At 38.6% G+C, this 26,601-nt stretch overlaps 1 long non-coding RNA gene across 1 annotated transcript in view; it reads right to left on the bottom strand.

Moving 5' to 3' along the window:
* Window positions 1–2,512: 2,512 nt before the first annotated feature.
* Window positions 2,513–26,601, bottom strand: part of LOC142150129 (uncharacterized) — a 211,780-nt gene continuing 187,691 nt past the window's right edge. Inside the window, exons 2-3 of the long non-coding RNA XR_012691028.1 lie at window positions 2,964–3,031; window positions 2,513–2,537 (exon numbers count right to left, since the gene is read on the bottom strand). This is a non-coding gene — a long non-coding RNA (uncharacterized LOC142150129). The remainder of the gene's footprint in view (window positions 2,538–2,963; window positions 3,032–26,601) is intronic.

Genomic DNA, 26,601 nt, shown 5'->3' with positions numbered 1-26,601 from the left:
ACATGAGCAGGAATATGATCCAGTCTGCTAGGTTCTTATTCAGTCCAGCTCCAGCTAGTCCCAAGGGCCCATAATCGGACCAAGAAATACAGATGGACGTGACATTTGTACACTATATAAGGGTGCATGTAGTGTTGTGTGAGCTGTTTGTTGTGTACCTGGCTAATCATGTCAGAAGGACACTAAAAACATGGCATTTTTACGATGGTTTACTCTGCCAAAGAAACACACCCTGTAATGCAATTAAGTATAAACAACATTATCTACATCACCTAGTGATCATCATCATTTATTTAGATAGCGCCACTAATTCCGCAGCACTGTACAGAGAACTCATTCACAGCAGTGCCTGCCCCATTGGAGCATACAGTCTAAATTCACTAATATAGACACACACTCATACACAGACAAAGAGGGAGAGACTAGGGGGTATATTTACTAAACGGCGGGTTTGAAGAAGTGGAGATGTTGCCTATAGCAACAATCAGATTCTAGTTATCATTTATTTAGTGCATTCTACAAAATGAAAGCTAGAATCTGATTGGTTGATATAGGCAACATCTCCACTTCTTCAAACCCGCCGTTTAGTAAATCTAGGCCTAGGTTTTTTTCTTATAGCAGCCAATTAACCTACTAGTATGTTTTTGGAGTGTGGGATAAAACCAAGTTACAATACAAGAGGCGCAAAAGACTCTTCACACGTACTAGCATGTTAAAACAGTCATAGCTTCTAATCAGGGCCAAACTAACATAATTTACTAGTGACACACACACTGACATAGGATTTGTAGTCAAACCAAGCTGGAATGTGGCTTTTGTTGTGAAGTTATATTTACAGAGAGAAATGTAACAGATATTTGGATAGTCTAATACATTTATACACCACAATAAATAAATAACATTGACAGGGGCACCAAACATGTCATGTGACAGCTGGCAAACAATGTGTGTAATCAGACAAAGTTAACTAGTGCTAATTTTGAATAAGTGTGTTGGCCGTAATCTAACATTTTGCAGACTGGAGCTATTACCAAACTAGAGGTGAAGTATTAATTATCACAACAATGAAACTTTGTAAAGACACCATGAAAAGGGTGTATACTGTATTATTAGCTGTTCCAGAGGTGGGTTACACAATGTTAATCTGCCCTTGTAGCAACACTACACTAACTTAGGACACTAACGCATTTTCCATCATTGTTAGTGTTGGTTTTGTGTGTGCCATGTGGGTGTTGGGCCACTTTGAAACAAAGTGCCACTAGCACAGACAAAACTTAGTTATCCTGTTTGTGCAAGGGCCAAAAGTTTATAGTGTTGGACGTAACACCGGATAACATTTTTGCATTATTTGTATGCGTTACACATTTTATAATGCTATGCACCTACCATGTTCCCTCTAAAAGCTATAAAGTGTACAAGAAATTAACTTCTAAGCTACCAAACACACATACAAACCTCCAAACTAAACTCATTTCCTTTAACTGAACATAAACACCATAGAGTGTGTTTGTAGGCTATGGTGTGTCTGTTGCAAAGGACAAAAGAACCACACATTATAATATTATATTTACAAAGTATACCTGTTACACAATAGTTAGGAAAGCTATTTCCAAGGTTTTGTGTGTATTCGAACAGAAATCACAGCACTATATTAATGGTACAAAATGGCATGACTACAGATTGCAGAGTCATTTGCAGGATAAGATATATTTATTACATATATGAATCCAAACAGCCTAACAAAAACATAGCAAAGAAGTTAATGGTCTGTGTGTGGCAAAGATCCTTGGATGAAGAGATGCCAATGTGGCCAGACTGAAGAGACATAGGCAGCCTTCGAGCTCTGGAGAAATACTTCAACATGTAGTGAGACACGAATTGCACCACTCCCAAAAGCAAACAAAATAAACAGTTTAATGCCACAAAGACCACCACTCCACGCCAGGTGTTAGATACAGGCTGTAGATATAAGAAAATTAAAACACAGTTAGAAAAATTACCACTACAACACACTATATGTGCCAAATTATTACCTATAAACCTTGCATGGATAAATAACCAGAGTTACGCCACATTTACATGGTCACAATTTAGCTAGCACATTGTGACACTAGGGGACATCTACATACTACACCATTAATGCCTTTTGTGACTTAGCAAATACAATCATCAAGTGTGTAAAGTCTGGACTGGCCAAAGTGTAGCAAACAATAAAAATAAGTTAAAAAGAAACAAACAAACATTAGCCTGTAGATGAAATCTAACATCCGCATCTGACATCCCAAAGAGGCTGACACGTGGCCTGAAGATGCGCTCCCTCGGACGGAGACGTCGGCGTAGTTGCTGGTTAGGACGGGGCACAGGAGCACGCCCCTCATGATGCATAATGTAGTGAAACTACAGGAGTGCCTGTATATGTTTGAAAAGGAAGAGGTCACAAACCAGCACTTAGGTGAAACTATTAGATTTTGCATTGTCTGACTTTTGCACAAATTACACAACCAATACTTACAATGGTGTCGTTATTCATGCTTTCGCTTAATGGTGTAAAAGGACCATCCATAAGTAGATGAAAGGAATGTGGAAGGCGAGTTTGTATGTAAAAAAAACAAAAAAAAAACATGCAAAACATATTTACATAAACAAACCCTTTTCATTGTCCAAATACCATATAGTCATATAGAACCACCACCAAAGTGCTTGCAAGCGTGATACTACCCATCGCCATAGACCCTTTCACAAATCAGATTAGTTATATTGACCTTTATGTGCCATAGAAATGTGAAGGGAGTGAAACACTTAACACAGAGTGCTAATGTGTTTAAGGTAGGGGCAAAAAACACCGCTTAAAAAAACATTATTATAGCACTAGAAAATTATTCCAAAAACCATGGCCATTATTACTGCAAGGTGTTGTAACAAGGGGTATGCAAGAAACTATATTTATATAGTTTTATACTTACCACACACACAAGATCGTCTTAAAATGGCACACAACAAGATTAGTCAAGATCCCAGCAGACCCAAATAGCTGTGCGGGAGGGTAAACAAGAAAGAAAAAAAAATAAATAAAAAAAATAGGGATAATATTGAAAGATTACACTACATTCTAGAGGACTGTATGCAGTTCCGCCTCCAAGTATACACAGTGGACTAAATATTAAAACTCCACAGCTAACCAAACACTTTTGCACTAACATTCAACATACAAACCACCAGCACAGTACATTAAGCGATTTCTGCAGCAACAGAGATTTCTTGCTCACCAACACACACACATCTTTAAACATACTTTAAAGTTACATCTTTAAACATAGTGAGTACTGAGCAATGTACTGCAATAAACATCTGATTAAAAAAACATTTGCCCATCTACAGTCTACTTACCCTGATTTGTCAAACTCACAACAACACAGTGGTAGCAAGGTATTTTTAACTACCACTCTAATTAGGTAATTAAATGCCGGTGCGAATGCCGGAGAGTATGGTAAACAGAAATCATTAAGAGCTGACAGCTGCGTACCAATGAAACAATTTTGTTTTTGACTAAAAGTCATGCTGGCATGTAACCTAAGGTTCTTCATTGTACGGTGAGTCGATTTTTAAACTATTATTACAGATGTCAATAATGCGCTTCGCTTTTATTACTGTGCCAATAATAAAGAATAAATTGATTGGGCTATAATCATATTCCCTAAAAATCATTTACATGTATTGAATTAACATGCGAAAACTTAATGTGTGACACTATAGTGTAGTGGTTATGTATTCCACCCAGCAGTACTAAGTGCAGGAGTTTGAGCCCACAGGTCAACCATAGGCACAGAGCCATTTATGAGGCTCCATTAAGCATACTCAGTAAAGTATAATAGGAATAAAAGTACGCAAATGCTTGTAACATAGCACAAGACACGCAATTTTTTCCTTTTTTTTTTATTCCCCCTCAATTCTTAACATGGTCAAGTCTTTCAAGGTCCTGATGCGTTTGACAAGCATTTTGTAATTTTATGTGTGTGTATGTAGGGTTATGGTTTTTATAGCGCCTTATCCGTCATTCCGTTAACAATAAATGCAACCGGCCAGATTTGACAGACCTAAGACAGCGATTCAGCTGGCCGAAAAAGTTATTGTGCAGTTTGATGTGTGTTTTTCTATCTGAAGTATACCTTAGTGGATAAAGAACTAACCTTGCAATGATAAGGTAATGAGTTTGACCCCCGATTCATGCGTGTATGTGGCTTACCTTTGTTTATGTCAATGTTTGAGCGCATTTACTCTACTCTGTGACTTATGTAAGAGTGCTTTTGTATATGGTTTGATGTGTAATCTGCCTATCTGTCATGTTGAACATTGTGATCACTTACAAGAGATGAAAGGAGTTGTAACAAAAGACTTTATTGCAAAGACATAGTAAATCTATACTCTCAGAAGTAGAAAAAGAGAACACAAAAATGGTAGCAATATTATTATACTTTTGATTTGTATTAATGAACATGGATATAATTCCATATGCATACATTTTAACTCACCATATACCAGTTCCTACCATGTATAATATGTGAAAATATTTGGAGTTTTAAACATCTTTTAAGGACACCCAACTTATTATATACCCTACGTATATAATAAGTTGTTGTCCTTAAAAGATGCTCATCTTTCATTGTTATTCTATTCTGTTCTAATCACTACTTGTACAGTGGCGTAGCAGATAGCCAAGGCACCTTTGAAGCTTGCAAACATGTGTTCAAGACCTCACTAATTCACTTGGGTCTTAGGGATCCTTAATTAGGGATTAAGGATATTTCCTTACAATATTTGTGTTGGTGATAAAACTTAGCCTGTGGTAATCGAACACTTCGTTTACAATAGCTAATAAAATGGGTGTAAATTCCTTGAAAAAGTGTACAGTTATTCTATGTGTATTTATTTTTAAATATATTGAAAAGCCACCATCAACAAGTGTCAAATCATCCATGTTGCATATTGAGACTAATGTTATTTGTTAGTTGCTGAGAATCCAAAGAGATTTGTAATCAATATTTATGATAAAGCAGAATGTTTGCCTAACAGTTTAACACAATTTATCAAATTAGCCATGGCACGTTGCACTCGATTCCAGCAGCCTCAATGAATGTGGAATGGAGTGTGCACTCCATTTTGGAAACTGTCATGAATGTGGAATGGAGTGTGCACTCCATTTTGGAAACTGTCATGAATGTGGAATGGAGTGTGCACTCCATTCCGGAAGCCTCAATGAATGTGGAATGGAGTGTGCACTCCATTTTGGAAACTGTCATGAATGTGGAATGGAGTGTGCACTCCATTCCGGAAGCAACAATGAATGTGGAATGGAGTGTGCACTCCATTTTGGAAACTGTCATGAATGTGGAATGGAGTGTGCACTCCATTCCGGAAGCAACAATGAATGTGGAATGGAGTGTGCACTCCATTTTGGAAACTGTCATGAATGTGGAATGGAGTGTGCACTCCATTCCGGAAGCCTCAATGAATGTGGAATGGAGTGTGCACTCCATTTTGGAAACTGTCATGAATGTGGAATGGAGTGTGCACTCCATTCCGGAAGCAACAATGAATGTGGAATGGAGTGTGCACTCCATTTTGGAAACTGTCATGAATGTGGAATGGAGTGTGCACTCCATTCCGGAAGCCTCAATGAATGTGGAATGGAGTGTGCACTCCATTTTGGAAACTGTCATGAATGTGGAATGGAGTGTGCACTCCATTCCAGAAGCCTCAATGAATGTGGAATGGAGTGTGCACTCCATTTTGGAAACTGTCATGAATGTGGAATGGAGTGTGCACTCCATTCCGGAAGCAACAATGAATGTGGAATGGAGTGTGCACTCCATTTTGGAAACTGTCATGAATGTGGAATGGAGTGTGCACTCCATTCCGGAAGCCTCAATTAAATGTGGAATGGAGTGTGCACTCCATTTTGGAAACTGTCATGAATGTGGAATGGAGTGTGCACTCCATTCCGGAAGCGACAATGAATGTGGAATGGAGTGTGCACTCCATTTTGGAAACTGTCATGAATGTGGAATGGAGTGTGCACTCTATTCCGGAAGCGACAATGAATGTGGAATGGAGTGTGCACTCCATTTTGGAAACTGTCATGAATGTGGAATGGAGTATGGACTCCATTAAGGAAGCGACAATGAATGTGGAATGGAGTGTGCTCTCCATTTTGGAAACTGTCATGAATGTGGAATGGAGTGTGCACTCCATTCCGGAAGCCTCAATGAATGTGGAATGGAGTGTGCACTCCATTTTGGAAACTGTCATGATTGTGGAATGGAGTGTGCACTCCATTTTGGAAACTGTCATGAATGTGGATGGAGTGTGCACTCCATTCCGGAAGCCTCAATGAATGTGGAAGGAGTGTGCACTCCATTTTGCAGCCGGAATGGATAGGGAGTGATAGTAGAAAATATATCTGCATAGCATACCAAACTGCAGTGTAGAGGGCCCATAAAAGCCAGGCCTCTTTACTGAAGAGGCAGCAAGCAGCATAGTGCACTATAATAAAAAAAATTTTTTTTTTTTTTTAAAAATTAAAATCCTAATATTAATACGTGTGTTTGTTTAGCATAATTTATTTATTTTTTTTCATTCTGAGAGTATGCTTCTAAAGTCTTTTAACAGTTGTTTGCGCTAGGTTTTTTGGGTTTAAACATGACCCTGGCCGTTATTAACTTTTGGGAAAGTTTTGAGACAGGAGTGACGTCAGTTTCACTCAACTGGAAAGAGGGAACGCCTACTGTTCTCAAGTAAATATGCATAACGCCTACTTTACTCAAATGGTGTCTCATCTCCGCCAAGTCCGCGCCTACTCTCCGCCCATTCCCACCCCTTTGTTCTCAAGTGGTCAGCAGCCATCTCAAATTTATTTGCGTTGTCCTATGAGATTACGTTGACTTTGAGAGTAGTATCTGCCGTGATTGCGTAGCGTAACTGGCGTTTTGCGTATCGTCAGTGGCGTTTTACGCGTCTCAAGTGCCGTTTTGCGCATGCGCAGAACAAATTCGCAGATGCGTATGCGTTTGCGTACCTTGATGAATCGGGCCCCTGGTGAGCAAGTCTACACCAGATAAAAAGTAGCAAGGTCTACTTGGATTTATGCCTGTATCTGGGGGGATGTTGGGTGATGTTCAGTGGTCCTGCCAAATAGAGTGATATTATTGGTTTAAAGTTTTATATGATGCTTTATCTACATATTAGTTTGTGGTTTTAGGGCTTAAAGGGCTTGCAAAGTTAATATGTATTCACCAATGTTCTGCTTGAATTCAATGGTCTGTATTGCGCATACAAGAATAAACTGAGCATATTCTGAAGAGACTTCAGGCCCGATTCATCAAGGTACGGAAACGCATACATATGCGGATAATCCGGTAGTCGTCTCTGCGCATGCGCGAAAACAGGATTTGAGCAGTCTAAAACACCACAGATGCTGCTCCAACAGCGTATCCGGCGAGCAGATTCGGCACTCAAAGGCAACTCAACCGCAAACTCCATCGGAAATACATTTGAGTTGGTGGCTGACCACTTAAGAAGAAAGGGGTGGGAATGGGAGGAGAGTGGGCGTGGACTGAGCGGAGATGAGAGATCACTTGAGTAAAGTAGGCGTTATGGATTTTCACTTAAGAACAGTAGGCGTTCCCCCTCTGCATTTACGGCTAAATCCTTGATAAAAGTTAAGGAAGCTCTGGGACATGTTTAAGTCCAAAACATTTAGCTAAAACACCTATTTAATGCCTCTAAAAGCATAATTTGCATTTGAAAAGCACAACGAAATATGCACAACATACATACATATCAATACAGACATTTTTTTATTTTTTTTTGTTGAAAAATGTAACATTTATTTGGATATAAATATATATATATATATATTTATTAGGGATGTGCACCGGCCACTTTTGGTGTCTCGTGTTTTGGGTTTGGATTTGCTTGATGTTTTGGGTTCGGATTTGTTTAGCAAAACACCTGTCGAAAGGTTTTGGTTCGGATTTAAGGTTTTGGATTCGGATTTTTTTTTAAAAAAGCATAAAAAGTTCCAAAATCAAGTTTTTGGGCTTATTTTCACTCCTACGCTATTATTAACCTCAATAACATTCAATAACAATCATTTCCACTAATTTCCAGTCTATTCTGAACACCCTCACACCTCACAATATTGTTTTTAGTCCAAAAAGTTTCACCGAGGTAGCTTTCTGGACTGCATAGTGGAGTGGTCCCGGTACCCAATTTGGTGCCGGGGCCACAATATATCACCCTCAACTGGTCTCAATTCCACCAAAAAAGTATCTGGACTGCGTAGTGGAGTGGTCCCCACAATATAATAAAAAATCCCTCAACTGGTCTGAATTCCACCAAAAAAGTATCTGGACTGCGTAGTGGAGTGGTCCCCACAATATAATAAAAAATCCCTCAACTGGTCTGAATTCCACCAAAAAAGTATCTGGACTGCGTAGTGGAGTGGTCCCCACAATATAATAAAAAATACCTCAACTGGTCTGAATTTCACCAAAAAACTATCTGGACTGCGTAGTGGAGTGGTCCCCACAATATAATAAAAAAAAAACTCAACTGGTCTGAATTCCACCAAAAAAGTATCTGGACTGCGTAGTGGAGTGGCCCCGGTACCCAATTTGATACCGGGGCCACAATATAATAAAAAAAACCTCAATTGTTCTGAATTCCACCAAACAAGTATCTGGACTGCGTAGTGGAGTGGCCCCGGTGCCCAATTTGGAACAATTTAGCACAATATAATAATAAAACCCTCAACTGGTCTGAATTACAGTGCACAGACGGCAGACACCGGATGGACGTCTAAAACCAACATAGCAGTTAAGGGCGCAGTTCCTCTTTTTTGTGACTGCACAAACAATTAACGTAGTAATAGAAATTACAGTTTTTTGTTTTTTAAATATAGAAAGAAAGAAGGTAGTACTAGAAATGGCAGTTATTTTTTTTTGTTTTTAAATAGAGAAAGAAAGAAGGTAGTAATAGAAATGGCAGTTATTCGAATCCCCAGGAGAGTCTAAGTGGGGTGAGCCACAGAGAGATTATTTCCCTCAGTTTCTCTAACAGGTCGTCAGTGTTGTGCCTCTTCTTAAAACCTGTGATACATAACTACACACACTCGACAAAGCTTTTACAAATTATTTGCGGCACAGGAGAGTACCACTGGACTGTACTTTAATAGCAGTACCTATTATTTTTGGGTACAGCAACAGTGAATGATCGTAGTTAGATCATAGTTAGACTTCTAAATAGCAGTACAAGCTAGATTTTTTACAATTTTGTAATATTTTTTTCCAATTATTTTTGGAAAATTTTTTATTATTATTTTTTTTTTTTTTTAATTAATTTTTTATAATTTTTTTTATACATTTTAATTTGTTTTTTTAGAACTTTTGGATAACTTGGAAATAACAATGCCCTTAGCAGAACAGACCACAGGACACAGGAAATACAGAAAGAAAGAAGGTAGCAATAGAAATGGCAGTTCCTCTTTTTTGGAACTGCACAAACAGTGATGAAAATGAAGGTGGAGCTGGTGGCATGTCACGGTCCTCTTCAGAGGACAATCTCCTGACCAGCAGGTCTTTGCACCGCTGTAGACTTGTGTCCGCCGGAAACAGAGACACAACATACGCTTTAAACCGAGGATTGAGAATGGTGGCCAGAATGTATTCCTCTGACTTTAAAAGACTGACCACCCTTGGATCCTGGCAAAGCGTACGAAGGGCTTCATCCACAAGAGCTACATGCTTGGTGGAATCGCAATGGTGTACCAGCTCCTCCCTCACTTTCTCCAGCTGCTTCTGCAAAAGCCTGATCAGGGGAATCACCTGACTCAAGCTGGCAGTGTCGGAGCTGACTTCTCGTGTGGCAAGTTCAAATGGCTGCAGAACCTTGCACAACACGGAAATCATTCTCCAGTGCGCTTGACTCAGGCGCATCCCCACTCCTTTTCCTATGTCGTAGGTGGCTGTATAGGCTTGAATGGCCTTTTGATGCTCCTCCATCCTCTGCAGCATATAGAGGGTGGAGTTCTAGCATGTCACTACCTCTTGTTAATTTAGATTGCAAGGCTTGTAAATACTTTGAAGATAAAAAAAGCAGGCTGCACAGACTGTGGAGCTAGAAAGTAAAATTAAATGGACCACGTTACTTTGGTGGCTATCTATGCCCCCCCCCCCCCGCCCTACACTTGTAGTTGAATATAAAAAAAGCAGCCTGCATAGACTGTAGAACTAGAAATTCAAATATACAAAGAAATGGACAAAGGCAGTTTGGTATCTGTCTGCATCAGATCCCCTCTCTACTAGGAGTAAAATAGAAAACTATTCAGCCGTTATATAATCTAGAATATAAATAGAAATTGAGAAAGGCAATTTGGTATCTGTCTGCATCATAATCATCAACATCCTCCTCAGCGCCAGCTACATCAATATCCTCCTCCCGGTGTACAACATTCACACCTTCATTAGCAAAATCTGTAACTGGACTGTGGGTGATCCTTCCAGCATATGCAGAGGGCGTGCTGCAAATGGTGAAAGGAGCCACCTCTTCCCGTACAGTGATGGGAAGGTCAGGCTTTGCAACCACCAACACCCTTGGACTCGCCTTGGGGATTTGTGATAATTTCTCTTTAGAAGGCAGAGTTATTTGCTGTGTTGTTGCTGACAGCATAACTCTTACATTTTTTGTAGGGGGGGAGGAGGGCTTAGTTCCTTGGGTGAAGCTGAACCACTAGCACGGGCCAGGGCCTAATCTGTTCCTTGCCACTGCATGTCGTAAATGGCATATTGGCAACTTTACGTTTCTCCTCAGATGATTTTAAGTTTCTCTTTTTGCTACTTTTAATGAACTTGAGCTTTTTGGATTTTACATGCCCTGTACTAGGAGATTGGGCATCGGGCTTGCCAGACGACGTTGATGGCATTTCATCGTCTATGTCATGACTAGTGGCAGCAGCTTCAGCATTAGGAGGAAGTGGGTCTTGATCTTTCCCTACTTTATCCTCCAAATTTTTGTTCTGTAGTATATGTAGCACAAGAGAGTGTACCCCGAAGCCACACACACTCGGCAAAGCCTTTAAAAATTATATGCGGCACAGGAGAGTACCACTGGACTGAAGTTACACAGCAGTACCACTGGACTTATACTGCAGAATCAGTGAAATTTGTAATATGGCAGTAACAACAATGGACTTATACTGCAGAATGAGTGAACTTTGTAATATTGCAGTACCACTGGACTTATACTGCAGAATGAGTGAACTTTGTAATATTGCAGTACCAATGGACTTATACTGCAGAATGAGTGAACTTTGTAATATTGCAGTACCAATGGACTTATACTGCAGAATGAGTGAACTTTGTAATATTGCAGTACCACTGGACTTATACTGCAGAATGAGTGAACTTTGTAATATTGCAGTACCAATGGACTTATACTGCAGAATGAGTGAACTTTGTAATATTGCAGTACCAATGGACTTATACTGCAGGATTGTTTTGGGATATTTTTATTTTTTTATAATTACTTTTTTGTAATTTTTTTTATAACTTTTTTTGAAATTTTTTATAATTTGGGAATAATGGGGAAATAACAATGCCCTTAGAAGGACAGAGCACAGGACACAGCACCACTGGACTGAACAGGACACAGCACAGGACCCAGCAGCACCACTGAACTCAGAAGGACAGAGCACAGGACACAGCACCACTGGACTGAACAGGACACAGCACAGGACCCAGCAGCACCACTGAACTCAGAAGGACAGAGCACAGGACACATCACCACTGGACTGAGCAGAACACAGCACAGCACAGCACAGAACTGAACAGCACGAGATATAGTAGGTACAGAGGACCACCTAACACACCCTCCCTCTACCCTGATCACTGCCCGAGTGAAGATGGCGGCGACTAGCGGGGAATTTATAGGATCCGAGTATCGCGAGATCCGACAGCGGGATTATGACTCAGAGCCTCGGTTTCAGTTTTGCAATTGGCGGGAATACCCGGATCTGTCTCGGATCCGGCTCGGATCGGCAACGTTCGGGTGGGCTCGGATTTCAGAAATCGGCTGCCGGAATGGAGTGCAGACTGCATTTCACTCCCGGAATAGAGTGCAGACTGCTTGAATTCCGGCTGCCGGAATGGAGTGCAGACTGCATTTTACTCCCGGAATGGAGTGCAGACTGCTTGAATTCCGGCTGTCGGAATGGAGTGCAGACTGCATTTCACTCTCGGAATGGCGTGCACACGGCATTCCCCATCCATTCCGGCTGCCGGAATGGAGTGCACACTGCATTCCCCAACCAGGCCTTTCTCACTTTTACATGGAGTTCTAGCATAGTATATGTATTGGAAACTTTTGCCTAAACCACTAAATCTGTCATTTATACTCAAAGTTAAATGGGTCTTGTATATACACATCTTTCCTATTGTTAAAAAAACGCTTTTCAGATTTATACTGCTACATTGTCACTTTGATCGGCAGAAGTGGCTGAAATCTTAATACATAGATACCAAGTAGAAAATTACTGATTACACACGCACACGTGTGTTGGGGAGGAATTGAACTCAGGTTTAGAGTGTGCAAAGGTGTATTCTCTAACCGCTACACCAATTAGCAAGTGATCTCAAAATGATGTCAATTGCATAGAATGAAATACACACCAGCAACCTTAGCTAGGGCCAAGTTTTGGGATTTATAGGTAGGGATAATGTTAATCATTTCACGATAAATGATTACAGATGGCACTCCTTGGGATATGATATATGTGTAATGTATGAAACATAAAATCATACAGGTATTTTAAATGTGGCTAAAACATTTAATTTACCATTTAGGACACTTTCGGATCAAAGGGATTTGGGGCTCATGTTGGAATTTACAGCACTCTCATTAGTGGATGAATCCTAAAAGTGTTTGCTATCAACTTATTAGGTTCAGCTGCTTCGCTGTCTTGTTCCTGTATACTGCTTCATTTAGCAGTTATTATTATCAACATGAGGGATAACAATGTGCTATCAAGTAGAGCACCCCACACACACAAAAATGACTGTTTTTCTAAACCTGCAGAGCTGGAAATACTCAAATAGAAACAATGAGTGATCACAAATGCGAATCTTAGGTCAATTGATGAGCATTTGCGTTTTTATTTTTTGTGTGGAAACTTATTGAAGGCTCTTATACCACTTTGTACTAAAGGTTGATTTCTGGGCTCAAACTTCAGACCTTAGTATTGATGGGCAGAATACCTAACCACCACACTATCGTCTACACCAATTAGTAAATGTCCTCTAGCATACCTTTCAAATGTAGACTTATTAAACCATGAAATTTGAACTACACAAACAGCTAAGCTCATTTGTCAAATATGTGAGTAATCGTTAGAAAATACACTTACCATACCTAGAATACACTTTGCTAACATGCCAGATCGCTTTTCTAAACAAACACACTCAGTCACTTGGAACGCACCTGTGTGCTCGAAAATGACGTCCGTCCGCGTACTCACCGGCATATAATTCTCTAATCACAGTGGTAGTTAAAAACGCCTTTCTCGAAAATCAGTGTTGTTGCAAGTTTCAGTGGTCTGGGTGAGTAGACTGTATATGGTCAAATGCTGTTTCAAGCCATTTACTGCTGTACCTGTGTCATCCTTCAGTAGGTTTAATTACTTATCAAAGCTTTGCTAGGTTTCAGAGAGCTAGAAAGACCATTCATACTATATGTTTTAGGGGTGAAAGGGGTTAACGTACTGTGTTAGTGGATTATTTTTGATTGTTAGTTGTAATGTGTTTGTTTACCTGTGGAGTTTGAATCTTTCTGGGACTGTGTATACTTTGAGGAGGGACTGCATACCGACCTCTAGAATGTAGTGAATAGATTAATTGTTAACACTTGTCTTGCCTTTATTTGTTACCTGTTGACCCTCCCCCACAGATTTTGGATCTCTGTTTGATGTTGGATCCAAAGATTTGTTTTGCAAGTGATTGTGCAGAGAAATCTGAACATTGTAGCGTCTGTGTGTGTGGTAAGTAGAGAGTGGCAAAATGTAATAACATATTCAAATGTTTTGGGTTTGGCACTAATAAGGGGCATGCTGTATTGTTGGTGGTGTTTTAGTGTGTTAGCAAAATGTTTTTTTTTTAAAAAAAACGATCTCCTTAACACTCTGTTTTTGTGTTGCACAATCTATAACTGATTACACCTGAACAATTTTAATGTAACTAATGTGATTTACACAAGGTGATTTGCCTATGGTAAGTTTCACGTTTGCATGCACTTTGGTGGGGGTTCTATATGGTGAGGTGCTGTTTGGTAATTATATAGGGCTTCTTTATTTTTAAAATGCAAATTTTATTTTTTCATTTTTTCCTTATGTAAAAAACCTTAATTATGGACTGTTCTTTGCCACAAAAAGCTTGAGGATGAATTTCCACTACATTGTAAGTATTGGTTGCATCATTTGTGGCAAAGGTAGAAAAGGCAAAGTTGAAATATATCAACTAATTTTTGGACGAAGATCGTGAGGACCCCCCTCGTGAAGCAGTGCGTGGCTCCAACTTCAGGCAGTATGTGGTTGAGAGATACTTTTGAGGTAAATGAGTTTTTGGAACTGTTTAATTTTAAACAACAAAGCTCTCTGCTGTAATACCAAAGCTTACTCAAACTAAGATTCACTAATGTATGGCCAGTCCAAATGTGGATAGAAATATACATGGTCTGGTGTGATAGTGAAATGTTTTACATGTGTCATAATGTTAAATTCAATGACAACCTGTAAGTGTGTTTATAATTGTGTGTTGGATGTCTAGGTAAATGCCTTTAGGTTTAACCTCAGTGTCTTTTGTGAAATGCACCTTAATGTGTTTGATTTCATTTACAGGCTAATGAGCCTACATCAACGTCCTTGCGTTGAAATGTAGAGTCCATACTTTGTAAATTTGCTGCTTGTATTGGCTATGTAACTAAAGACCAGAATGGTCTAGTATGTAAATGTTCCCTAGTGCCAAATTGTTAAAGCCAAAAATTTGTATTGAAATTGTAACCTAACTCTGGTCAGTCAGGCATGTGTGGTTTATATGTTATTGTACAGCACTTATAGTGTTGAGAAGTGCACATTTGAGACACTTTGTTTGTGTTTCTTATATATACAGGCTGTTTCTACCATTAGGCCGTTAGTGCTGGCCTTAGTGCCATAGCACTTTCCATTGGAGTTGGTGGATGTTGCCATGGTGAAGGCTGTTTAAAAAGGTAAGTATCTATAGTGTTATCACTAAAATGTGACTGTCAAGTGTGTGTGCTCCACACAATAATGACATTGTGAAGCATTGAATGTGTGGGTCTGCTAAGTCAACGTATGGCGGCCATGTGCTAGGTATGTTACTTATGGGTTTGGGAGCTACTTTCCTGTCAAATAGAACAATCTGATTCTAAGATATAGCTCAAACACACAAGCCAGTATTAGAGAATATTGTCTAGACCCTTACAAGACCTTTGAAACATTTCAATACAGTGGCCACCTTCTTGTTCACCAAGCCATCAACTAGGTACATAAATGCAAGTTAGGTGTGAGCTAATATTGGTTTACTAAATGCTCGTTTCACAATCAACAGGGCACATTGGAGTGGATTTTGGAGTTGTGCAATTCGTGTTTCCCTACATGTTGAAGTATTTCTCCATTGCTCCAAGTCTGCTTATGTATCTCTTCACTTTAGACAGATTGTCAGCTATTCATCCAAGGAACTTTGCCACACACACAGACCACTGACTTCTTTGCTATGTATTTGTTTGCAAGTTTGGATTCATCTAGGTAATAAATAAATGTGTCACCAATCTGTCGTCAGGAATTTTTTTCAGATTACTATAGTGCAGTGATTCCTCTTTGTATACACAACAATCCATATGTAGTGTTTTGGGAACTATTGTGGAACATGTCTACTTGTACAATATATTGGTTCAATGTGTGGTTCTTTTGTCCTTTGCCATAGACATACCATAGCCTACAAACACACTCTCTGGAGTGGATTTTAACTAAGAACCATTATGGTTAGTTAGGAGGTTTGTATGTGTGTTTGCTTGTTTACTAGCCAATTTCTAGTATTTGTCAAACTTTTATGTCAACATGGTATGTGTACACCAACATCTGCATTGTGAAAAATACTATGTATACAAATGTCCATTAAATGTTAGAGGAGTTACCTCAAACACTACCAAGCTTTGGGCCTTTGGCAAACAGGGCCAAAATAGACTTCTGGCGCTATTGACACTTTGTTTACAAGTGGCCCAAGACCCAAATGGCAACCACAAAATCCACACTAACAATCATTGTAAAGGCGTTTGTGTCAGAAGCTAGAGGAGCATTTATGGAAGGCCGTATCCACATTACGTGTAACCCACCTTTGAGACAGCAGATAAACCACTCTCCACCCTTTTCAGGGTGTATTTACATTGTAAACTTATTGGGATATGTAATAAATCACCTATATTGATCATTGGTCCAGCCATGCAATGTCCCATTTCCGGCCCACACTGATGCTCAAAATTAGCAATACTAAAATCTGTCTGAATACACACATTGTTAGCCAGCACACACTTTACATGTTTTGTGCCCTTCACAATGTATGCTCCAAATAGTTTGTGTAAAAATATTAGTTTGGATTGTGGTGTATAAATATGTCATTGCTTGTCAATAAAATTTGTATTTATATTGGCCTCTGAAAGGCCCAAGTCTCCTAAATAAGTCACATTCCGGATGGGTTTATCTTCAAATCATATCTGTCAGTGTGTGTGTGTGTGTGTGTGTGTGTGTGTGTTTGTGTAAAGAGTCTTTAGGGATACTTTTTGGCACAATAACAACTATGCCTGTTTAAACATGATAGCAAATTCAAAAAAATAATCAGTACTTTGAAAGTGTTATACATCACATTATTCGTATCTAACTTACATACTGACTCGTATTTCGTGAGGCACACAAATACTTGAAACTTTATTTGTCAAATGATTTTTAAAGTTGATATTTGTGTGCTACATGCTAAAACAGTCATTATGTAATTTATGTGCAAATCGAATTACTCATTTGCACCTCTTGCAGTTTGACATGGTTTGGGCAAGGATACTTATTTTATAAATGTTTTAATGTTAGAGGCATTAAGATTAAGGGCCCATGTAACATTTTCTTTTAGATCCCCATCCTATCCAAGAGTGTCTGCCCTAGCACACATTAGTCCTTTGACTTCTTAATGTCTGGTTGATATTGTAGATAATGTATTAATGGTATTGTCAGGCTTCATAGTTGATAGTTTCATAGTTGAGGCTTTTGCTAAATGGGTAACTCTCTCTGTAATATTAATGAATCTAAACATACCAAAATACAAATTTGAATAGGTTGGCCGTTATGTCAATTACCATGCCCTTGCTTTAATTAAAGCAACTACTGTAGAGGAGCTTAAACCTAATGACATGGGCACTATAAAAGTGTATGAATGCCAGTGTTCAGAAGCAAACAAACACAATGGTCAGAATCAGACAAAAAGCCATACAGGCTGACGTATTGTATTTATTTGGCCTTGTTTGGCCAGCTCAGACCATAGTGATTTATAAAATAACTACTGGATAGTGCAGTTTTTGAGACAAATGAGCTCTTGGACATTATCTACACTAGTCGATGTAGATAATATGTTGTCTACTTACTCGGATAACAGGGTGTGGTTCTTTTGCAGAGGTAATAATTCCAAATCCTCCCTGTGTATTATATTTCCAAACATTAATATCCAGACACACAGCAAACAGCTCACACAACAATACAGCCTTAGGTTGTTTCCCAAAATATGTGCCTATTGCAATAAGGACAGGAATGAACATTGATCTAAGTGGTTTGCTTAAGCCCTGGTGGTGTGACAGCCACTGTGCATTAGCACTATTATAAAAGGAGAATGCCTTTGTATATATTGTACATTTGCCCATAATCATAACGGTACCTATTTGTAGTTAACATTCATGACCTTGGGCCTGATTCATTAAGGATCTTAAATGAAGAGGTATCTTATTTCAGTCTCCTGGACAAAACCATGTTACAATGCAAGTGCTGCAAAATAGTGTTCGGTTCGGCACACAAGTTAAATACTGCCTGTTTTTTTAATGTAGCACACAAATACTTGATAGATTATTTGTACACTGAAATGTCAAGGTAATATTTGTGAGCTACATGCTAAAAAGTCAGTATTTAAAATGTGTGCCTAACCAAACACTATTTTGCTGCACTTGCATTGTAGCATGGTTTTAGACAGGAGACTGAAATAAGTTTCTCAAGTTAAGATCCTTAATGATTCAGGCACTTAGTCTAGATATAAACTTACCATATGACACATAAATAAAGAAAAAAAACAAACATACAAAAAAAAAAATATTTTTTTTTTACGCCTTTAGGAGGGATAGGTTCTCTTATCCGCCTCTGACTTCTGGTTACTTGTGATGTAGAGGAGTCAGAGGAAGCATCCAAACTTGCAAGGGCAACAGATTGTGTCCGAAGCTGTGAAGGTGCAGGGTCATGGCCAGGAGGGGTAGCAGGGGGCAGGACAAGGGGGGTGGCAGGGGGTAGAACAAGGGGGGTGACAGGGGGCAGGACAAGGGGGGTTGCAGGGGGCAGGCCAAGGGGGGTGGCAAAAGCACGGGCAAAGGAAACACAATAAACATGGGCTAGGGTCGGATCAAGGAGGGAAGAGTCAACAGACGGACCAAGGAGGAAGGAGTCAACAGACGGACCAAGGAGGGAGGAGTCAACAGACGGACCAAGGAGGGAGGAGTCAACAGATGGACCAGGGAGGGAGGAGTCAACAGACGGACCAGGGAGGGAGAAGAAAACAGACGGACCATTGAGGGAGGAGGCAACAGATGTATCAGGGAGGGAGGAGAGAACAGACGGACCAGGGAGGGAGGAGGCAACAGACTGATCAGGGAGGGAGGAGAGAACAGACAGAGCAGGGAGGAAGGAACAAACAACTCGGGTTGGGGGCTGGTGAATGAATAATCTGAACTGGGTAGCAGCTAGAATTAGAAACACGGAAATCACAGGTATTCCCATGAGTTCTAGAGATAATAAGTTAGCTCTATATGATGATGATGTTATACTCACATTAACTAACCCGCACGCTTCACTTCCTAACCTTTTTAAAGAAATATCGCTATATAGTTCCCTATCGAACTACAAAATTAATGCGGACAAGTCTGAAATTTTAGATCTTAATATTTCTCAACATATCACTTAACCACTTAAAACCATCTAGAATTTTCGTTGACAGCACAATAAGATTAAATATCTGGGAATATATCTAACCAAGAATCTCTTCTCTATACGCGGCTAATTTCCCTAGATTAATTAATACAATTCGAGGCAACCTAACTAAATGGAATAAATTTCATATTTCCTGGATTGGCAGGATGACTTCAATTAAAATGAATTTTTTACCCAGGTTACTTTATCTGTGGCAAACCCTCCCAATTCAGGTTCCCTTAAGTGTTCTACGTCATCTTCAACAAATGATATCTAAATTTGTATGGGCAGGGCGTAAGCCTAGAGTGCGTATGCGAATACTCGCTAAACATCATACCTCTGGAGGACTGGGCCTCCCAAATATAATAAAATACTATAGAGCTACGCATATGTCACAATGTATCTTTTGGCATTCACTCCCTTATTATAGAGTTTGGACGCAGATTGAGGCAGACATATTGCAATTATATTCTCCAAATTCTTAACTCTGGATTTCATCCCAGCATAGGACTAGACGTTTAGCCCTGCTTCCAACTGCTCGTTTTTCTGTCTCATTGTGGGATCAAATGACCAAATGTGATCTAATTATCCTCTCCTTGTCCCACTCTGGAACAATTAGAACTTTGAGCCAGGACTAGATCATAAAATGTTTCATTACTGGTCCACACATAATTTGCTCTTCATTTGGGATCTGGTCCCGGCCGGGGTTTTTCCTACATTCTCAGACTTACAGAGAAGATTTAATTTGCCCCAAAAAATCTTTTATCAATATCTTCAACTTAGGCACCTCTATTGATCCTTAAATGCGCCCCCCCCCCCTCGATTCGATGCTCTACTTTAGAATCTTTATGTCGCTGTTCTCCGTCTACTAGAGGCTTAATTTCTACTTTATATCAACTGATTAACTACTTTGGGGAGCCTGAAAAAGACCCTCATGAGCTTGCCTGGGAGAGAGACACCGGGGAGACCCTGACTACTAAAGAATGGTCAAAGGTGAGAACTAATATAGCTAAGTCATCCATATCAGTTAGGATAAAAAAAAACTCTTGCAAAATTTTCTACAGATGGTATTCGGTCCCCTCTCGTCTCCACTCTATCTTTCCGGCTACTAGAGACAGATGTTGGAGAGGGTGTGGTTTGCAGGGTACCCTGTTGCAAGTTTGGTGGTGTTGCCCTAAATTACAACCTTATTGGTAACAAATTCATCAAGGATATCACACTGGTTAAAATGCCCGAGTCCCCCCTATACTCGCTTCTTCCTAGACAGCTCCCGGGAACTAGTCGCTCCACGCAAAAACTTATCAATCACATATTAAATGCCTCTAAATGTTTAATTGCTGCTCTATGGAAAAACTCCTCTCCCCCCTCGCTCTCAGCTACTATCAATAAAGTTTGGTCAATCTATAGGATGGAAAGCATCACAGCTCTTCTCAAAGACAAACCAGAGAATTTCAAAAACACGTGGTCTTCCTGGACGAATTACTATGATGCTGAGCCTCCCTTGACAACCGTTTGACAATTCTCTGTTGTTTTGATACGTTCCCCCATCAGGTTTAAGAAGGATCACTACGCCTATAAGTCTTAGAACCATCCTAAATTAATTTGATCTTCAAACAACCATACGGGGTAATGTTTCTCTTCCCTATAATCTGATGCATAAAACAACGAGTAGAATATTTCCCTGTTTCCTTTCCCATCCCTAAAATCTTTCCTTCCCCCATTGTTCATCTCCCCCCCACCCTCTGAAAAATAAAAAGAAACAACATTTTTCTTTTTCCTGAATAACAAACTGGATTCTAGATAATTTTGCTAAGTCTCTCTTACTATTGTGTGCTAACATTTTGGAATTTCATATGTATACTGTATGTTTATACATTTTCTTGGTATATTTCAATTTCATTGTTTTGTTTTGAAAAAACCCTAATAAAAACTACTTTAAAAAAAAAAAAAGAAAAAGAAAGTGGTGAGTGTGGTATTGAGAGTGGTGAGTTGTTGCTCCATGCGGGGTAGAGTGCTTGCTATTTGTGCAAGGTGAGTGTTCTGTGAGTGATACAGTGGCATCTTCAAATCTTTGGGGTGTGAGTGAGAGTGTCTGCACCCTTACAAGTTCAGCTGCATCCGTCTGAGGCTCATCCACATCACGGGCAACTTGCTCTTGCACCTCTGGAGCAGCCTGGTGTCCACAATCTGTAGACAGAGAAAAATAAACAATAAGATATTAAATCCAAACTGTAACGCTAAATATTTTATTTGTACTAATATTTAGCCACGCGTGATGTTGCATTGGTAAAGTGTAAGCTTACATGGAATTTGCTAACAGGCCTTGACAGTCCACAAAAGCAGACATTGGCACTTAGAGTACAACCTTTTTCTAAAAGCCCAACATATTGAGATATTTTGTCTTCAGTGTGTACATCTCATTTCCTACTATGTGATAGGCAAACACATTGTACCATTAAAGTTTTACATCAGACACATCCTGAGAGTTGACACATGTGCAGATACAAACACACAAACATTAACAGACATTAAATAATGAAACTCAGCATGTACCTAGTGGAGCGTGCTCTCCTGTTCGGGATAGGCTACAGCCAGTGTCTATGTAGCCCAACCCAATGATCTCAACAAGAGCAATTGCTGTCCTTGCACGCTCCTCTACAAATACACTGTAAAATGTGTTGGCCTTTTCCAGCGTGGATAATGTTGAAAACTGAACATGTTAATGTGACCAAGTCCCATGGTGATTTTGTATTTCAACTAAGGGCTATTTGTCGCTCGTCTGTGTGAAAATTCCGTATAACTTCTTCAACAAGTACTTTGAGCTCCTCTGGTGTGAAATTGTGCTTCTGCCGGATTGGCAGCCCTGCGGCCTGCTCCGAGCTGGGGCCTGCATCAGACATATTGCTCTTGAAAAGAAAAGGAGTGTATTTATTGGCAATGCAAACAGTCAGGTGCAATTAAACATTGTAGGGCTATCCACCCCCTTAAAGATTGCATTTTGCCAACTCCAACCTATGTATCAAGCACATGCCCCTTAAACTAATAAACATTGTTGTTTCAATATATAACCAACAGTCACTTAGATCACTGTATTTTCAAATCATTGGCCTACAATAACTACTTAAACATTCTGCTAATACTACCACTCTCCACTTTCTATTTTATTACATTGTTTATCACGTTGTCAACACAGTAAAGTCACTTAGCTCCCATTCTAAATCCTAAGCGGAAACCCAAGAATGTGACTTGAAATGTTAGGTGATTGTCAAATACAGCCACCATCATCATCATTTATTTATATAGCGCCAACATATTCCGTAGCGCTTTACAATTGGGGACAAACATAGTAAACTACTAAACAAACTGGGTAAAACAGACAAAGAGGTGAGAAGGCCCTGCTTGCAAGCTTACAATCTATTGGACAATGGGAGTTTGACACATGAGGTTAAGTCTACATTTGCAGTCGGCCCAGCCAGACTACAAAGGTAAAAGTGACTCATAAGCTAAATGATCCTGTCACACAACAATGTTGGTCAATAGGGTAATGTAGTGAGGTTTAAGAGGGTGGTTGAGGAATATTATAAGCTTTAACATAAGTAATGTATATGATTTCCCGCACAAGAAAAAAACTTTCCAATTAATGTATATTTTCAAGATATGATTTAATATGTTAGTCTGATAGTATGAGGTGCTGCTTCCAGTGGTAATGTATTGTATATAATAGAAGAGAAGGAGAAGTACTACTTATATGGAAGGCACACTCATGGAGAAAATCCTGTATTGTTGAAGGTCACACTTCATTGTGGATAACAAGAGTGGATAGAAATGAACAAATAAATAAATTGACACTACACTATAAAACTACTATTTATTAGTCATGCAAATAAAACTGAATGGTTAAAAAGCAAAATATTAAAATTTCGAAGTCTTGGTCGGGTACGTATTTTCAGAAGATCAATACACTTTAATTAGTTCCGTAAATATATACCGGGAGTTTCTATCTATGGTATGCTACAGATGTCTTATGATGGGGTCTTGAAAATACCAACAATTCATGAATAGTGATCATATAAGGTAAGCGTATTGTGTTTCCATCATATGGACATGAAGATCATACAGTCACATGTGGTTTACACAAATGAGGTATAAGGTAAGTGTCACTTTGATGAGTATGTCACTATAATATGTCAGTAAAGACCAACAGATCCACAGTAATAAGGAATATATACAGTCCTGGTAAGTGTATTACTGTGTTAATCTTCAAATCACATGACTTGCCACGTTGGTATATAGATGGCAAATTATTTCATGTTTGTATACACCTGTTCTGCTGTACCAGTGCAAAACTAGTATATCTCCTTTTTTTTGGAGTTTAAATACGTATAGCATCAGTTAAGGATATTCTACATGTGTTCTAGTATACGAATGGTACCATATATACACCTGTGCTGCTGAAGCAGTATTGCTGTATATCCCACATTTATTCTCATTATTATGTGGCCACAAATTGGGTAAAGTCTCTAGTGTTCTGACATGCATAGCTGAAATTCAAAACATTTTTAATAACTGGAGAATCTATAAAAATGTGATTATAGTATATCAATTATGCTTTCTTGATCTTAATATATATATATATATGAAATAAGTACCTGTCAGGAAAGGGATAGTGTAGCAAAATATTTTAGTAAAATGAAGTTCGTATTTGTTATATTTATGACAAAACTATCATAGTTGGCTACATATGCCCTATTTCGTTTGGTATATATTCACTCAGAAACACAGACTTTTTCTACAACTGGTATTCATCACAGCTGGTTAATTAGTTATACAAATCACAGTTCCAATGCTCTTTCTCAGATGTTTAGCAGCCAGGACTGATAGATAAAACTTAAATTGTATAGGTATTCTCATATATTTTTCCTATGATTCTTATGGAGTATTTTTTATATAGTCACAATTTATTTTGGGTTTCCAGTATTCTAACACAAACGATAGAGACTTAGATTAGAATAGATTTCATCACAGTATATCTGTTTTGATTTCTGTTAATGACATTTTTAATTGTCTACCACTAGATTCATATAGAGGAGTTCCTTTGTAGGGCATAAATCATATTCTGATAAATCTATGGATCCTTTTGTAACCAGCTAGATGCTGGACTCCCTGCTTGACCTGACTCACAGGCTCCTTCTAGGAACAGCACCTTATAGTATACCAATTATGCTTTCTTAATCATAGTATATATATAAATAAGTGCCTGTCAGGAAAGGGATAGTGTAGCAAAATATTTTATTATAGTAGGGCAAAATTAGTTTTTAGTATATTGACAAAACTGTCATAATTAGCTACATGTTCTCTGTTCCATTTGGTATCTATTCAGTTAGAAACACAGACTTTTTCTACAGCTGACATTCATCACAGCTGGTTAATTAGTTATACAAATCACAGTTCCAATGCTATTTCTCAGATGTTTGGCAGCCAGTACTGATAGATAGATAAATCTTAAATTACATGAATATTTTCGTATCTTTTTCCTATACTTTTTATGGGATATTTTTTATACTGTCACAATTTGTTTTGTGTTTCTAGTATTCTGACACAAACAATAGAGACCTAGTTGGATTGATTTATGATAAAAAAAACCTTTAAGAATTTCATCACAGTATATCTGTTTTGATTTCTGTTAATGACATCTTTAGTTATCTACCACTAGATTCATATAGAGGAGTTCCTTAATAGAGCAAAAATGATATTCTGATATATATATGATTCTCTTATAGCCAGCTAGATGCTGGACTCCCTGCTTGACCTGACTCAGACTCCTTCTAAAAACAACACCTGACGTACATTTCGCTAATTGCTTCTACTGTGAGGCAACCAGTGTGTAATGCGGGCTGGTTATTTAAGTAACTATCCACCAATAAGTACTTCATAATTTGATTGGCATAAGTTTCAACCAATGAAATGAGTTTTAGTATAAATTTTATTTAGACAATATATATATCAGCAGTTCTATAGCAGTTTAGAATCCCAGGCTATGAATATAGTAAACAGATAATTACACAGGCATGCAATTAGTAATAACAATGGTAATAGAGAAAGAGCCAGAGATAAACAGACAAGATGACACAAAAAAACATAAATAAAATTCAGACATGACGCATTGGAGTATATAATTGATTCAAGTGTGAGGCTGATAATGCAATATATTGAAGTATATAGATTAGATGTTTTTATTAGAAATCCAAATAGGTTCTTTATAAGATGTTAATTAATGTATGTATATCCAAATGTGTTGTCAATGATATATATATATATATATGTAAAATAATTGATTTCCTCATTCTGATTGGTTTTCAGGAAATATTCGACTGCATCTACACCAGTATCATGCTGGATACTGGTGTAGAGTTACTCTACATCACATGTTACTAACAGGGTTTCTGTGTTTATTGTAATGTCTTCAAGTTTTTAAAACATCAGCAGTGTCTTGTACAAATGACGGTAAAGCTGTAACATAATTTCTCAAATATCTGTCAATGAAGATGCTCGCCTTTTCAGTAAGGTTCCCTATTCCTGATAGAATAGGTCTCCTGGGTGGGTATTTCTTATTCTTGTGTATTTTCGGTAATAGATATAGGGTGGATATTTTAGGGTTATCTACCCAGAGAAAATCTCTCTCCCCCTTGAGTATTGTACCTGCATTGAATGTTTTCTCAATAAGTTTTTGATATGTCCTGACAAGAGTTCCGGTGGGGTTGAAAATAAGTTTCTTGTAGCAGTTGGTATCATTTAGTTGTTTCATCACTTTATTCAAATACATGGTTTTGTCCCATAGTGCGATATTCCCACCCTTGTCCGATGGTTTCACTATTACATTTTCCCAATGGCGAATTTTTTCGATCGCAAGGCTTTCTGCTTTGGTGAGATTGTTATCTTTATTTCTTGTATAAACAGTGTCTCTCATAAGGGCATCTATATCTTTAGAAACCAGTTTGATAAAAACTTGCACTTGAGGACTGAGACTTAAATCTGGAAAAAATTCTGATTTCTTCTTACACAGAGGTCTTTGAGATGATGTAGTGGTTTGTATTATATCCTGTTCTGATTCTATTTCCAAATCTATCAAATTTTGGAGGGCAATATGTTCCTCCTCAGTGTTTAAACTTCCCACATTGTTTACATTTCTTGGGATATCATCTGAGGATTCGATGTTTAGATTTTTAAAGAACTTATGGAGGATCAATTTTCTAGCATATAGATTCAGATCTTTT

This window comes from Mixophyes fleayi, chromosome 4, assembly GCF_038048845.1.
Source record: "Mixophyes fleayi isolate aMixFle1 chromosome 4, aMixFle1.hap1, whole genome shotgun sequence".
NCBI lineage: Eukaryota > Metazoa > Chordata > Amphibia > Anura > Limnodynastidae > Mixophyes > Mixophyes fleayi.
This window is presented reverse-complemented; position numbering and strand designations above follow the sequence as displayed.